At 45.1% G+C, this 17,560-nt stretch overlaps 1 protein-coding gene and 1 non-coding gene across 2 annotated transcripts in view; one reads left to right on the forward strand and one right to left on the reverse strand.

The window, feature by feature from the left end:
• The window catches only part of MORN1 (MORN repeat containing 1), a 239,097-nt gene that overhangs the window by 42,551 nt on the left and 178,986 nt on the right, over nt 1-17,560 (reverse strand). The window lies entirely within an intron of this gene.
• LOC114812504 lies at nt 3,088-3,225 on the forward strand. Its single transcript, XR_003760156.1, has one exon. It is a non-coding gene; the product is annotated as a small nucleolar RNA SNORA7 (small nucleolar RNA).

Raw genomic sequence — 17,560 nt, forward strand, 5'->3', positions numbered from 1 at the left:
TTCCTCCTTGGAAATGGCTTTGGCAAAGACCGGAGCCAGCCCACTTAGAGCTAGATTGAAGGGACTATGCGTCTGACCACCGCGAGAGGCAGGCACCCCAAGAGGAGCTGCTTTGGAAGACAGTAGAACAAGAATTTCTCTGCAGTCAATTTCTATCTGGCTCAAACGAGTTTCCTTCAGTCCCGGGGCCTATGGGCCTCTGCTAGTCTGCTTGGATGGTTTAGCAATGCCTCGTGATACAGAATGAGGTTTCCCCCATTTATCCCGGCCCCAGGCCGGAGCCAAATCCAACAAAGTTCCAGACGCCCTTCCGGTTGCTAAGGCGGAGCCTAGAAAAAACATGGAGCTGTACTAATGTAATTCTCTTAAAATAGAGGGAAAATTCCATCCCTCCGTTTTAGGATTCGCCCCAACTTCACAGGGGCACAGTGCCAGCCACGGGGTCTTTGCCAAGGAGTAGCGCCACTGCTAGGTGGTCGAAGGTACAGGCTAGTTGGAATTCTAACTTGAATGCTTAATGCCCCAGGGCTTCCTACTGCTAAGAGGCCTGATGTCTTACGCAGAAGACCAGGGATGCCTTTGACGTGCACGCCATTGTCTTGAAGGACAACTTTGAGTTGCAAAGATCTTGGCCATTTGTCTCCTTTTCGGGCCGGAGGCTGCTTGGGTACCTGAAAATAACCGTGTCGGCTACTGTCCCTAACGAGGAACGTGGTCAGATAATTTGCAACGCCAGGCAACTGCTCACGATACATTGCTAAAAAATAGATCGTATGGTTTGCATAGCATCAACTGCCTATTCAAGTATGAAAAAAATTAATTGACTCCATCTGTATTGGCCTAATGACTGATTAAATGACTAATCACGGAAGTCTTAATTAAAACCATTTTTCTATCCTGAAGAGAACGGGGAGGAAGACGCTCATTAATGTCCTACAATGTGTGTCAGATTCGGTTTGTGTCATTTACTAACAGCCGTCAAATGAGTAATTATGCACAAGGTCATTTTGTGTAAACTTTTTGCATACATCATCGGGCTGATTGGATTATGTCTCGGTGCCTGATGGGGTTCTGCTTGGGGGTGCATTTTTCTACCACCAAACAGGTAATTAGGGAGGCCGAAACAAAGCAATGAGAGAGAGGTTGACATTTCTCCCCCCCAAAGATTAAGGCAGAGCTTGGGCGGACAGGCGGGCCGGCTGACTGACTAAATCCATGGTTCGCTGGGCTAAATCAATCCATCCTCGACAGCTGACTCAATTTAACGTTATTCAGGAAGTGACAGCGATCCCTGCCACATTGTGAAATCCAGGAATATGCAAGGAATTTCTCCGCGTGAATCAAGTGACGGAGCTGTAAAAATACCCAACCCCTGCCTAAGTAAAGTAAGATGGCGGGAGGAAACGGAGAGTGGGGTTGATTTTATGGACTAGTCTGCTGGACTACACCAATGTTTGTGACCTCCGGAATGGCAAAAGAATGAGCTCTCAGTGTCCCGACAGCTGTGTCTAATCTATTTAAAACAATTGTCTGCTGTGTGACCTTGGGTGAGTCACTTCACTTTTCTGGGCCTTGGTTACTCCAGCTGCAAAATGGGGTTAAAGAATGGGAGCCCCTTGTGGCACATGGACTGTGTCCAACCTGATTAACTTGTTTCTACCTCAGTGCTTAGTATAGTGTCTGGCATTTAGTAAGCACTTAACAAATGCCATTAAAAAAAATACGGTCTCCATATGACTGGAATCCAATCCCTGTGTGTCAGCTTCTCTCCCCCATCGGTCTCACTGCCGGCCTGGACTTTAGAATGGCACATTCCTTCAGGAGAAAGTCCCGGCTGTGAACGGGAAATATAAAATCGGATACAGAAATCATAATCTGAAAGCTATCGAATTTACGCTGGCAATGTTTTCGAATCCCTAATGAATCATTTATGTGTCATCAGAAAATCAGGAGTCAAGTTCAGCTGTGTGACTGTGGGCGAGTCACTTCACTTCTCTGGGCCTCAGTTCCCTCATCTGTCAAATGGGGATGAAGACTGTGAGCCCCACGTGGGACAACCTGATTCCCCTGTGTCTACCCCAGCGCTTAGAACAGTGCTCTGCACATAGTAAGCGCTTAACAAATACCAACATTATTAAGTTCAGTAGATTTCTCCCTAATTCCCAAGTAAATCGAAATCTCAGTGGCATGGCTGCCCTGTTTGGATGATCCACAAGAATTCAAAATAACATCAAATCTGAAACCGAATTAAGACCGATAATTTGTCTGATATAAAATGGGGCAGCAGAAATACCTTTTTCTTAAAGTCAGAGAAACTTTTTCAGATACCTCTAATTAAATCAAACCAGCTCCATAGTTGAAAACTTCTGGAGGAACTTTCTCCACATCTTTCAGATTATGGTTCTATTTTAACACTGGTGTTTTTGCTCAATCACGTTTAGGGAGATGTTCAAATGCGTCTAGCCTCCTGTGCCAATGTGGTATTTTGGTTTGGGACATACCCAGCTGATTAAGGAGCATTACTCAAATGGAGAGGGGGAAATTACAGGGACCCGGAGATAAAGAGAGTCTTAGTCATAACTATGCAATTTCCTATTATATTTTTGGCTTGGTTAAATTCTAGCCTGTCTAAGCTGTCCCGAGTTATGCCCGCTGGGTGAAAGGCATATGGAAAGTTCTGCCCTTACAGCTAAAGTGGAGAGATACAGCAACGGGCAGTTTCCATCAACAAAGGAGGAGAAATATAGGTCGTCTTAAAAAAAACCTGCAGGCAAATTTCATCTCACATAACAAGGAAGAGATCTGAGCCAGGCTTGGTCTCCAGCTGGGAGACAGGAAGCTGGCTCTCCAGACAATCGATCGACCAGTGGTATTTTTTAAAGTCCTCAAGACCGTAAGCTTGTTGTGGGCAGGGAACAATTCTTCCACCTTTCCATTTTGCTCTCCCAAGAGCTTATTACAGCGGTCTGCACCCAGTAAGTGCTCAATCGATACCATTGGTTTCGACAATTGAGAGCTTACTGTGTGCAGAGCACTGTCCTAAGGGCTTAGGAGAATACACTATAACAGCTGGTAGACATGTTCTCTCACCTCTCAGGGTCGCATCTGGAGAGTTTCCAGTATTCTACCCATCTCGACTATTGGAGGGAGAGTCAAGCAGAGGCGTATCCATTCCAATCCTAGCTTAGGCAGCAGTTAGAGAGTGGAAGGCCCTCTGCTACAAGACAAAGCTCACCTGTGCTAGGCAGTAGTGGCATGGGAGAGAGTCGAGGGCGGAAATTCAGGTTTACTGCGGAAGAAAGCAGTGGTAAACCCCTTCCGTATTTTTACCAAGAAAACTCTGTGGATCCACTACCAGAAAGCTTGCAGATGGAGGTGGGGCATTCTGGGAGCGATGTGTCCATGGCATCGCTATGAGTCAGACAGAACTCGACAGCATAACAACAACAGACATGTTCTCTGCCCACAAGAAGCTCGATCAATGGTATTATTTATTGAGCACGTATTCATTCATTCAATCGTATTTATCGAGTGCTTACTGTGTGCAAAGCACTGTCCTAAATGCTGGGGAAAGTATGCCAGATCCTTTCCCTACTCATGGGGTCCTATCTCTCCCAGGTTAGGAGCGGGTGTGAGAATTCAGAGTCTATCCATCCGTCAATCAATCAATGGTGTTTATTGAGCACTTACTGTGTGCAGAGTACCGTACTAACCTTTTGGGAGAGTACAATACAACAGCTTTGGTAGTCACATTCCCTGCCCACAGCAAACTCAATCAATCCTATTTATTGAGTGCTTACTGTGTGCAGAGCACTGTACTTAGTGCTGGGGAAAGTAAGCTGGGGTCTCTCCCTATTCACAGGGGTCTTTTGCTCTCCAGGGCCTGGAAGGGGTGTGAGAAGTCAGAGCTTAGTAATCAATCAGTCCATCATATTTACTGGGTACTTACTGTCTGCAGAGCACTGTACTAAGCACTTGGGAGAATACAGTATAACAGAGTTGTTAGACAGGTTCCCTGCCCACAACAAACTCAATCAATAGTATTTATTGAGCACTTACTGTGTGTAGAGCACTGTACTAGGTGCTGGGTAAAGTACACTAGGTTTTCTCCCTAGTCATGGAGTCCTATCTCTCCTGTGCCAGGAATGGGTGTGAGAATTCTGAGCCCATCAATCATTCATTCATTCATTCAATAGTATTTATTGAGCGCTTACTATGTGCAGAGCACTGTACTAAGCGCTTGGAATGAACAAGTCGGCAACAGATAGAGACAGTCCCTGCCGTCTGATGGGCTTACAGTCTAATCGGGGGAGACGGAATTTACTGAGCACTTACCGTGTGCATGCTTGGGAGTGTACAATGCAGTACAGTTGGTAGACACATTCCCTGACCTCAACGAGCTCAATAACTGGCATTTATTGAGAGATTACTGGGTGCAGGATACTGTACGAAGTACTGGGGAAAGTATTCCATGGTTTCTCCCAAGTCACAGGGTCCTTGCTCTACCAGATGAAGAGTGGGTGTGAGAAGTCAGAGCTTAACCCCAGGAGTGGTTGTGGTGATCATGATGGGTGAGCCTCTCCTTCCGTCCCTCTCTGACCCAATGCTGGTGAAATCCACTGGATGCGGCCCACAGAGGAAGAAGGCAGCAAACTTCCTGGGTATCTCTCCAGGACTGAGCCTTGCATCCTTACGGAGCAGAGACCTTCTCTTCCCTGAGAATTTCACCCTCTAGAGGCAGGGTGCACCTACAGTTCTCACAACCGAGCCCACGTAGAGCACGAAAATAAACAGAAATCCCATAGATCTTTCTACACCGATAAAAAAGGAAACCGACCTCGAAGGAAAACACCCACCAACTCCATTGTATTGTACTCTCCCGAGCACTTAATACAGTGCTCTGCACACAGTAAGCGCTCAATAAATACCATGGATTGATTGATCCATCAATCCAGTCTTTCAACCTGCCTGGATGGAGGCTTGGGGAGGGGAGGGGTTGCTTCGAGGTTCCCCTTCAGATCCCCCAACTACCTATTTTCAGTTCTATAGAGGTAACCTGCGTTATTGGAAGAAAGATATTCTAGAAGCTAAGCCTGAAAGTTTATAACAAAAAGGGAACAATGCATCGTGATCTGCTCTCCCCTTCTTATGTAAATGACAAACCATTGCACAACTCCCTAAATTACAGGGTGATGTGTCATTCTTAATCTTCCTAAAAAGGTAGGCGTTCCTTTTTCAATCACTTCTATTGTTTGAAACCTACCAGATGATAATGAAGGGGTCGCTCTTGTGGGCAAAGATTGATTTTTTTTTTTTTAGGCGGAGCTAATAAGGGAAGCTAAAGGATGATTTGCCCTGGGTTATAAGGAATTACGAGACCGTGGAAAAGATCGCTGTAGAAGACAGAGGAGAGCATTGGGTGGCTCCACTGTCTGACCCCCATGACCGAGCCCACTTGGGAATCTGGGCTGCTTTACACTCACGTGTAGCTTTACCACACAAGCTCGTCCTGCAGACTGTAAGCTCGTTGTGGGCAGGGAATGTGGCTGTTTATTGTTGTATCACATTCTCCCAAGCGCTTAGTACAGAAGCGCTCAATAAATACGATTGAATGAATGAATGCCTTCGCTCCCGAGACAGCCCCCTAATAATAATTATTAATAATTATGGCATTTGTTAAGCACTTACTATGTGCCAGGCACTCTACTGAGCAATGGGGGAAATGTAAGCAAATCGGGCTGGACACAGTCGCTGACCCACGTGGGCCTCACAGCCTCAATCCCCATTTTACAGATGAGGGAACTGAGGCCCAGAGAAGTCAAGTGACTTGCCCAAGGTCACACAGCAGACAAGGGGTGGAACCGGGATTAGAACGCATGACCTTCTGACTCCCAGGCCCATGCTCCAGTACGCCATGCTCCTTTAGACTGTAAGTTCATTGTAGGTAGGGAATGTATCTACAAACTCTGTTGCATTGTACTCTCCCAGAGGGCTTAGTACAGTACTCTCCACACAGTAAGCACTCGTAAATACCAGTGATTAATTGGCTTGTTGTGGGCAAGGAATGTGTCTGTAATGTTGGACTCTCCCAAGTGCTTAGTACAGTGCTCTGCACATAGTAAGCCCTCAATAAATACCATGGATTGATTGACTGATATAATAAAAGACCCAAATGTTGACCCATAAGCACCACCCCCCCGCTCATTTTCCCCACCCCAAATCACCTCATCTCTGACAGTTTCCAGGGTATTTGCAAAACCAAGTGTGTCAATCAACATCTTTCCGCTGCCATTCTAAAGACCGTGTTCCTTTTCACAACACTGACCGAGGCTCACGACCTCACTGTTTTGAGAATGCTTGACTGAGGCCATCGGGTAGCGGAATTAGTCTCCAGTTTCGATGCAAGCCCAGAAATAAGGAGTGTGAAAGAATCTCAGAAATCACTTCTCTGGCTTCGGGTGGAAGAGACAGCTACAAGTGTGCATCCTTACAGAGATTCGGATTTCAGGAAGACCATTCCTAAGGAAATCAGAATAACACAGACTCCCAAGCTTCACATTTGCCTTCGGATATCAGAAAAGCTATGCCGTTACAGTTCTGATTTGCTCGAGGGGGTGATTTAAAGTTTCAAAACTGCTTTACATTTCTAGTTGGGGAAGTAATCTATGCACACTTCAGTCTAATTCTGTGCTAAAATTGTTAACACCTTCGGAAACCTCGAATGTAGAGCAAACTGTTATGCCAATTGGCATGTGATATGGAACAAAGCAGGAGACATATTTGCAGCACATTTGTACTTCGCTTCTGTCAATAACGGCGTCTTTAGCATACATGATGAAACACATTTCGAGATGGAAGTAAACACATCAGTCGGATTGAATGATTCTACGGGTGGTTTTTTTTTTTATTATTTTTCTCCCCCCGGAGATATGCAAGAAACACAGATAAAAGCTTTTTTTTTTTCCTGGAACATAAAAACAGCCCCCAGTATTGTGTATGTGCCTCTGTTCTCTCTGCCATTTTGTCTCCCATTTAAACATCCCAGAAGCACACCGTTCCAGGAGCCTCGCCTTGGGGAAAATGAACATGACAATAATGGCTCCTTATGATTAAATATGAACTCCATATCTAAAAAAGGATCCATCACAGAATCAAGTTTACATAATTGAAACAACTTGCAAATGACTGGATTTTTTTTTTTAAATGTTTTACCCTGGGTACGTGTCTAACGCTAGGTTTAATGAGATCATGACTGTTTCGGCCTCGCCTTGTCGAGTCCCTTTATAGAACTGGGCTTCATGTGTGATTCATCGAACGTGACTCAGAGCTATACAGGTACTGTAGGATTAACTTGCATATCCAACGGGCTCCCAAACTCTTGCAGGCCCCCAGGATTTTTCCCCAGACCTTTCCTCACTGACTAATCTTGTTATGATGTCTCTGACTGTGGTCAGAGTACTGATAATCTGGTAATGGAGATAATAATAAAACTAATCATGATGGTATCTGTTAAGTGCTTACTATGTGTCAAGGACGGTTCTTAGTGCTGGGATAGATATAAACAATTTGAGTTAGACACAGTTCCTGTACCACATGTGGCTCACGGTCTTCATCCCCCTTTTTCAAGTGATGGAATTGAGGCAGTAAGAAGGGAAGTGATTTGCCCAAGGTCCCAAAACAGAAAAGCAGTGGAGTGGGGATTAGAACAAAGGAAAATCACCTCCTCCAAGAGGCGTTCCCAGACTGAGCTCCTCTTCCCCCTCTACTCCCTCTGCCATCCCCCCTTTACCTCTCCGCAGCTAAAGCCTCATTTTCCCCTTTTCCCTCTGCTCCTCCACCTCTCCCTTCCCATCCCCACAGCACCGTACTCGTCCGCTCAACTGTATATATTTTCGTTACCCTATTTATTTTGTTAATGAATTGTACATCGCCTCGATTCTATTTAGTTGCCATTGTTTTTACGAGATGTTCTTCCCCTTGACGCTGTTTAGTGCCATTGTTCTTGTCTGTCCGTCTCCCCCGATTAGACTGTAAGCCCGTCAAACGGCAGGGACTGTCTCTATCTGTTGCCGACTTGTTCATCCCAAGCGCTTAGTACAGTGCTCTGCACATAGTAAGCGCTCAATAAATACTATTGAATGAATGAATGAAAGGCCCTTCTGACTCCCAGGCCTATGCTTTATCCACTAGGCCATGGGGATCAGAGTTTCTGTTGTTATTATTATTATTATTATTACATTTGTTATAATAGGCTTACTACATGTCAAGCACTGTTCTAAGCACTGGAGTACATAAAAGTTAATCAGGTTGGACAAAATCCCTTTCCCACATGGGGCTCAGAGTCTAAATAGGAGAGAGAAAATATGTTCAATCTCCATTTTACAGTTGAGGAAACTGAGGCACAGAGAAGTGAAGTGGCTTGGTGAAGGTTACCCAACAGGTAAGTGGCAGAGCCAGGATTAGAAACCAGGTCCTCTGACTCTCAGGCCCTTGCTCTTTCCCCTAGGCCAGCTACTTCTGTTTTTAATGAAAATTCTCATTTATTTCCAGTCCCACCTAATTTCTTATGGGCTCTCAGCTATGCTTCTGCCTCAAGCTAACTGTAGGGCTGTTTTAATTCTGCACCTTGCAGTGGTAGGCCATGGGAAGGAGCCATTACTAAAATAGACTCTCACTCGAAAAACTTTATCCTTCAGGCCCTGTTGCCTCATGGCAAGCCCAGAGGTTCAGTCTGAGGTTTTTCCCCTCTGAGTATTAAGAACAAAAATAATAATCGTGTGATTTGTTAAGTGCTTATTATGTGCCAAATAGTGGAGAGGGTACAATAAACTCAGATCAGGCACAGTCTTTGTCTCACGTATGAGATTCTAAGCTTGTTGTGGGCAGGGAATGTGTTTATTTTATATTGTATTCTCCCAAGTGCCTAGTACAGTTCTCTGCACACAGTAAGTGCTCAATAAATTCAATTGAAAGAGTGAATGAATGGCTCACAGCCTAAAGGGGAGGGGAAGCAGGTACTGAATCTTCAGTTCACAAATAAGGTAACCACGACAGCATGGCTTAGAGGAAAAAGCATGGCCCTGGGAGTCTGAGCAGCTAAGTTCTAATCCCGGCACTGTTACTTGTCTGCTGTGTGACCTTGGGAGAGTCACTTAATTTCTCTGCATCTCAGTTTCCTCATCTGTAAAATGGGGATTAAGACTATAACTGGAAGAGTTGGACTGTGTCCAACCCTATTACTTGTATCTACACCAGTGCTTAGTACAGTACCTGGCACATAGTAAATGCTTAACAAATACCATTAAAAAAGGCACAGAGTAAAATGACTTGTCCAAGATCACATAGCATGTGGAGGAGACAGGATTTGAACTCTGTTCTCCTGACTCCCAGGCTCGTGCTTTTTCCACTAGGCCATGCTGCTTTAGTCAGAGGGCATTACCTCCGGGGCCAGGAAGTGCTGTGGAAGGCAGACTGCATTCCCAAGCAACTAAGCAAAGAATTAAAGTGAAACAGGCAAAACTCCTACAAATTCACATTCACACAACTACGGTCTTTGGGCTGACTACGGGGCTGACCTTGGATCGAAGGAGACGCAAGATCGCAGGGTTAGCGTGCCGCACCAAAGCTGGAAATCAGTGGGTGGTCTCTGATTGGTGCTAAGCTGCAGAGTCAGGCTGTGGATCTCCGTGGTACTTAAATAAACAACGTGGTCAAGGGTGAAAATCACCAGGACTTCCCCAGCATAAATGACTCATGCTGCTTTCCTGGCCTGGAACTCCCTCCCTGATCCCTAAGTCTGTCAGCATGCAGTTCTTTCAATCAATCAATCAATCAATCAATCAATGGTATTTATTGAGTGCTTACTATGTGCACAGCATTGTACTAAGAGTTTGGGAGAGTACAATCCAACAGAGTTGGCAAACATGTTCCCTGCCCACACCAAGCTTTCGGTCTAGAATCCAATTCCCTCCCTCTTCATTCCCCCGATATCTGGAGTCCCCAGACCCTGACTCCTCCAGTTAATAGGTAGCTCTTTGAGGAACCAGTAGGGGAGAGGTCACCTCCCAAATACTCCCAGTTAGATGAAATGCCCAAGCCTCGGCCCAGCAGGCTCAAAGCCCTGCCCCACCCTGCCCCACAATTCCACCTTCAACACCCTCCTGACTCCCCCCACCTCAACCTCACAAAACTCATGTATTGTCTTATGCTGGGAAGTAATCTCTAACCATAGCAACTCTATGGACACATCTCTCCCAGAACGCCCCAGCTCCACCCGCAATCGTTCTGGTAGTGTACCCAAAGAGTTTTCTTCATAAATATATGGTTTATCATTGTCTTCTTCCGCTCAGTAAACTTGAATCTCCACCCTCGGCCCTCTCCCATGCCGCTGCTGCCCAGCACAGGTGAGTTTTGACTTGTAGCGGATTGCCTGCCACTCACTAGCCACTGCCCAAGCTTGGAATGGAATGGATAGGCCTCTGTTTGACTCTCCCTCCCATAGCGGAGACTGGTAGAGTACTGGAAACTCTCCAGGTCAGATCTTGAGAGGAGGCACAAAACTCTAATCGTCAAAATTAACTTGACCCCTCAACACTTAGGTATCAATTCCTATTTTTTATGATATTTGCTGAGAAGGAGAATAGTGTTATGGTATTCATTCATTCATTCATTCATTCAATAGTATTTATTGAGCGCTTACTATGTGCAGAGCACTGTACTAAGCGCTTGGGATGAACAAGTCGGCAACAGATAGAGACGGTCCCTGCCGTTTGACGGGCTTACAGTCTAATCGGGGGAGACGGACAGACAAGAACAATGGCAATAAACAGCGTCAAGGGGAAGAACATCTCGTAAAAACAATGGCAACTAAATAGAATCGAGGCGATGTACAATTCATTAACAAAATAAATAGGGTAACGAAAATATATACAGTTGAGCGGACGAGTACAGTGCTGTGGGGATGGGAAGGGAGAGGTGGAGGAGCAGAGGGAAAAGGGGAAAATGAGGCTTTAGCTGCGGAGAGGTAAAGGGGGGATGGCAGAGGGAGTAGAGGGGGAAGAGGAGCTCAGTCTGGGAACGCCTCTTGGAGGAGGTGATTTTTAAGTAGGGTTTTGAAGAGGGAAAGAGAATCAGTTTGGCGGAGGTGAGGAGGGAGGGTGTTCCAGGACATTGGATGCACTCCTTGTCCCACATGGGACTTGCAGTCTAAGTAGGAGGGAGAACAGGTATTGAACTCCCATTTTGCAGTCAAGGAAACTGAGAAACAGAGAAGTGAAGTGACTTACCCAAGGTCACACCACAGGCATGTGATGGAGCTGGGATTAGAACCCAGGACCTCTGACTACCAGGACCATGCTCTTTTCACTAGGCCACACTGTTTCCACCATTCTGAGAGCTTATGTGAACATGTGTACAATTATTTGTATATTCAATTTTTTATTCAACTCTTAAATCTTGACATTTATACTTCTTCCTGTTAAAACCTTGTCATTCTTCCTGACCTTACAATTTGTAAATCATTTCTGCCTGTCTGTCTAACTTTCCCACTAGAATGTGGGGCAGGGATTGTCTATCCTTGTTTTAGTTGCCCAGTGCTCTGCACACAGTAAGCACTCAAGATATACAATTGAATAATATAGTGTTTTGCAGTCTGTAAGCACCCAACAAACACCATTCAATCAATTAGTGGTATTTATGGACTGTTTACTGTGTGCAGAACACTGTACTAAGCACTTGGGAGAGTACACTATAACAGAGTTGATAGACATGTTCTCTAACCACAACCATTGAGGAGTGCTCAATCAAAGTAGTGTCACACACAGCATGTTATTAATAATAAAATAATGGTATTTGTTAAGCGCTTACTGTGTGCCAGGCACTGTGCTAAATGCTGGGGTAGATACAAGCAAATTGAGTTGGACACAGTCCCTGTTCCACATGGCCCTCATAGTCTCAATCCCCATTTTACAGATGAGGTAACTGAGGTGCAGAGAAGTGAAGTGACTTGTCCAAGGTCATGCAACAGATAAGGTGGCAGAGTCAAGATTAGAACCCAGGTCCTCTGACCTCCAGGCCCATGCTCTTTCCACTAGGCCATGCTACTTCTCAACGTTAATCACCACCTTCCATCCCCTGCTCCGAGGCTCCCGCTCCCAGCATGCTTGGTGCCCCTGGGATGGGGACTAATGTTGCTCCTTGTTGCTCTCAGAAACTCCACCATCACCATTAAGACTCTGAGTCTATTTTGCGCACTTGTTTGTGTTGTGTTTGAATGTTACATTCCTCCTGATGCGTCTTTCTCCAATCCCCTTTCCCCTCTTAAACTCTTGGATTTTGAGCCCACCATGGGACCAGGACTGTGTCTAATTTCTACCTGTGTATTCTGTCCCAGAGCTTGGTACAGTGCTCTGCACACATTAAGTGCTTATTAAATAAGACTATTACCACAATACAGGCTGTATCTCTAGGGTGAATGCTGCATACAGCAACTAGCACTTCCTGGGTCACATCCTTACCAGCCTACTCCCAGGAAGCCCTTCCCAAAACTGAAATACTTCAAATGGCAGCATGGAATTTGAAGCCACCTAAGCAGTACTCTATCAATCAATCAGTCAATCAGTGATAAACACTGAACACTTACTCTGTGCAAAGCTCTGTACTAAGTGCTTGGGAGAGAACGATACCACAGAATTACCAGACACGTTCCTGGTCATCTCTGGCGATGTGTCAATCGACAAAGAAGTAGAGAATAAAATGGGGCAGCTTTCTTTCAACTCTTTCAACTCTCCCATTCCAAAATCATCACTAAATCCTTCCGGTTTTCCTCCAGAACATTTCCTGAATCTGCCCCTCCCTCTCCATCAAAATGACCACTGCTCTCGTTCCAGGCTCTGGTCATGTCCCGACCAGATAATAATAACAATAATAATGATGATGGTATTTGTTGAGCACTTACTCTGTGCCAGGCACTGTTTTAAGCGTTGGGGTTGATGATACAAGTTCATCAGGTTGTCCCACGTGGGGCTCCCAGTCTTAGTCCCCATTTTGCAGATGAGGGAACTGAGGCCAGAGAAGTTAAGTGGCTTGCCCAAGGTCACACAGCAACAAATAGTGGCGCTGGGATTAGAATCCACGTCCTCTGCCTCCCAAGCCCGGGCTCCTGCCATTAAGCCATGTTGCTTCTCTAGCAGACAGAATCAGTCTTTCCAAAGCGTTCCTGTTTCCAGGCTCCCTGCTCTCCAGTGCCTTCTCCACTCAGCTGCCCAGAATCACTTCACCCCACATCTTAAAAACTTTCACTGGTTATCCATTCCTCTCTGCATCAAGCAGAAACTCCAAACCACTGGTTTGAAGGCCCTTTACTGAGTCTCTTTCTCTCACTTGCCCTCTTCGTTCCTCCCAAGATAACTTACTCACTGTCCATTATCTCACTTCTTCTGTCTCCCATCACTGCCCATGCCCTTCCTCATGCCTGGAATTCCCTTCTCCTTTGAATTTGCCAGACCCTCAACTCCTCCCATCTTCTCTAACCCTGCTGAAATCTTACCTCCAGGAAACTTTCCTTGATTAATTTTTCCTCTCTCCAGGGCATATTCATTTATTCAATCATATTTAATGAGCACTTACTGTGTGCAGAGCACTGTACTAAGCACTTGGGAGAGTACAATACAATAATAAATGGATACATTCCCTGCCCACAATGAGATTACACTCTAATGTCTAGAATATCTTCTCAACTATCATACCAGAACTTTTGCAATATCTTAGTACGTAGGGACCCTCAGTCACTCATAGCACTCCTGTAGATATTGGTTCACCCAGTCTACTATTAATAATGTTGGTATTTGTTAAGTGCTTATTATGTGCAGAGCACTGTTCTAAGGGCTGGGGAAGATATAGGATAATCAGGTTGCCCCACGTGGGGCTCACAGTCTTCATCCCCATTTTATAGATGAGGTAACTGAGACACAGAGAAGTTAAGTGACTTGCCCACAGTCACACAGCTGACAAATGGCAGAGCCGGGATTTGAACTCATGACCTCTGACTCCCAAGCCCATATTCTTTCCACTGAGCCACGCTGTTTCTCTTTCTCTCACTTATCCATTCTCTTCTCCCACCTTGCCCTCTTCGTTCCTCCCAGGATAACTTACTTACTTTCCACATCTGTAGTTTTTATGGTATTTATCAAGCACTTATTATGTGCCAGGCACTGTGCTAAGCACCCGAATACATATAAGATATATAGGTTGGAGACAATACAGGTCCCATATGGGGCTCACAATCTTAATCCCCATTTTACAGATGAGGTAATTTAGGCACAGAGAAGTGAAGTAACCCAGAAAAGGTCACATAGCAGCTAATTGACAGAGGAAGGATTAGAGCCCAGGTCCTTCTGACTCCCAGGCCTATGCTGTTTCTCAATCTCTCCATTCTCTTCTTCCTCTTACCTGTAAATTATTTTGTGTCCCTTTCCCCACTAGGCAGTAAACTCTAGCTGGTGCTACAGGAGTGAAGTGTGTATGTTGAGTTGTAGTAGGAAATCTGTGAGGAAAGATGAGAGGGGATGAGCTGATTGACTGCTTTAAAGCCTATCTATTTGATGTGGAAATGGATGGGCAATCACTGGAGGTTCTTGAAGAGCGGGGAAATGTGGACTAAATTATTTTTTAGAAAAATGATCCAGGCAGCAGAGTGAAGTATGGACTGAAGTGGGGAGAGACAGGAGGCAGGGAGGTCAGGAAGGAGACTGATGCAGGAATCAAGGTAGGATAGGATAAGTGCTTGGATTAATGTGGTAGCGGTTTGGATGGAGTGGAAAGGGTGGATTTTAGTGATGTTGTGAAGGTTGAACTGGCAGGATTTGGTAACGGACTGAGAGTTTAATGAAAGGATACTGACAAGGTTGAGAACCATCCTTGACATCAAACGACAGGACCAGAATCCAATCCCAATGATAATAATAATAATAATAATGTTGGTATTTGTTAAGCGCTTACTATGTGCCAAGCACTGTTCTAAGTGCTGGGGTAGATACAGGGTAATCAGGTCCCATGCGGGGCTCACAGTCTTAATCCCTATTTTCCAGATGAGGTAACTGAGGCACAGAGAAGTTAAGTGACTTGCCTAAAGTCACACAGCTGACAAGTGGCGGAGCTGGGATTAAAACCCATGACCTCTGACTCCTAAGCCCGTGCTCTTTCCACTGAGCCATGCTGCTTCTCTATTGATGAGGTCTGCGACTTGCAATCAGCTCACTGACACTGAAGGAGTGCTCATAGCATTGTAGCTGGGCTGGGCAGGACCTGACCTATAGAGGCCTTGAAGCAGTGTTGCCTAGTGGCTAGAGCACGGGCCTGGGAGTCAGAAGGACCTGGGTTCCAATCCTGCCTCTGCCACCTATCTGCTGTGCGACCTTGGGCACTCATTTCACTTCTCTTTGCCTCAGTTACCTCATTTGTAAAATGGGGATTGATACTGTGAGCCCTATGTGGGACAGGGACTATGTCCAACCCCATTTGCTTGTTTCTATCCCATCGCTTAGTACAGTGCCTGGCAAGTACTGTACAAGTTCCATTATTCTTATTATTATTATCGATAGTAGTGGGCTACCCAAACAAATTTTTTGTTTTCTAAATGGTTTTTGTTAATTGGGTTGGACACAATCCCTGTCCCACATGGGGCTCACAATCTCAATCCAGATTTTACAGATGAGGTAACTGAAGCCAGAAAAGTGAACTGACTTGCCCAAGATCACACAGCAGACAAGTGGCAGAGCCAGGATTAGAACCCAGGTCCTGTGTGTCAAGCACTATTTTAAGCACAGGGCTACACAGAAGTTGCTTTCTAGCAAACTGACAGTCATAGACCGAATGATTTAAAGATAGAACGAGGCATGGTTGGAAACAAGGCCATCGTGGAACCAGCCCGATAGGCAGGGATTGGGAGAGAGGTTGCTCTTCTTGGGCAAAGACTGGGCAAAGAGTGGGTTAGCAAGAGCCAGGCTGGAAAAAAAGCAGCCAGGCTCTGTGTGGGCACAGGTTGAGAGGTAGCAAAGATCTCTTTCTGCCCAAACATGCTATTAGGGAAGGGAGTGTCAGTCTTTTCATCTGGCCATGCCATTAAGATGGGGCCCCACTGTCAGTAGCATCACTTTCAAAGAGGAAAAACAGCAAGATACATTCGGGATGTCCCCATGATATTCTATCCATTAAGCCATGCTGTTTCTATAGTTCTTACCTCGGTCAAATCACAAACTGCTTCTTTTCTCAACTGAGTGGCTGAAACCCATACTTTCTTCTCTAGAAAGGACAGTCAGGTCATCATCATTATCATCGTCGTCGTCATTATACACATCATCATCATCATCATCATCAACAACAAGAGTTTTTAGGAACCGCTTACTCTGTGCAGAGAATACAGTAGGTGTTCAGTAGAGTAGAACAGAAGCCAGTTACAGGGGCTTACAGTCTAATGAGGAAGATAGGCAGAATTAAATGGCTTATAAATAGAAGAGACAGGAAGAAGGACAGGGATATGACAGGGAAGAGAATGAATATGTCAGGATGAGATAGCTGAATAAATCACTGAATATAGAATTGGTCAATATACAAGATGTACCTGCGCTTAGTTCAGTGCTTGGCACAAAGTAGATGCTTAACAAATGCCATTATTATTATCAGGATGAGGATGAATACATATGTGCTAAGGGGGACTGTTCGGTTGACGCAACTTCAGGTGGGGAGAAAGAACCGGGGAAGAGTTCCCAGAAGACCATGGAAAAGGATCAGAGATTCAAAGCAAACAGACTGGCCTGTGTCTTGCCCAACACGCATGACAGATGGAGAAATAAAAATGTGAGAGGGAAACCGATTTCCGCTCGGTCTTGCAGTCGGTTGGAAATGCACATAGAATGTTGAAAACTGGTGAAAATGACTGTAACGGTGTCATTTTCAGTGGAGAGAGACACTGAAGCAAAAGCAGCTTACTGAATTTGGCTGGGGCCTGTACCTTTTTGTGCAAATTATTCTTGGTCTATTTCAGATTTCTGCTTTCTCAAAGCGTCCCATTGAACCGGCACTCTGGACCTACTGCATAACCCTAGGCTGCAAAGGACCTTGGTCCGTCTTTTTTGGCCCGATATTGTTGAAGTGTTTTACAGAGTGGAGCCTCATGTTTGATTCAGAAAACATGACTCAGAGCGGCCCAGATCCAGATAGTGTTGTGGGATGGCAGTTTTCATATTAAACTGCATATCCTAATTCATCCTTGAAATTGGGCTCAAAAAAATCTTTCAGCCTGCCAAAATTTCCCCCAAACCTTCCTACACTGAATGATGTCGTGATGATATATCTGAGGGCCGACAACTGAAGAAATGGAGTAAAATGGGTCAAAATTTAAATTTTCATCAAAATCCTCCTTTTCCTGGAGTGAAATTTCTTTTTGATCCCCACCTGTTTTTTTTTTTCTCTTTTTGAGGGGTAAGGAAACTGGAGCTTGGGATAGTTTTTTTCTTCTAATGGTATATGTTTAGAACTTACTATGTGACAGGCATTGTACTAA

The sequence above is a fragment of the Ornithorhynchus anatinus genome, chromosome 5 (assembly GCF_004115215.2).
Source record: "Ornithorhynchus anatinus isolate Pmale09 chromosome 5, mOrnAna1.pri.v4, whole genome shotgun sequence".
NCBI lineage: Eukaryota > Metazoa > Chordata > Mammalia > Monotremata > Ornithorhynchidae > Ornithorhynchus > Ornithorhynchus anatinus.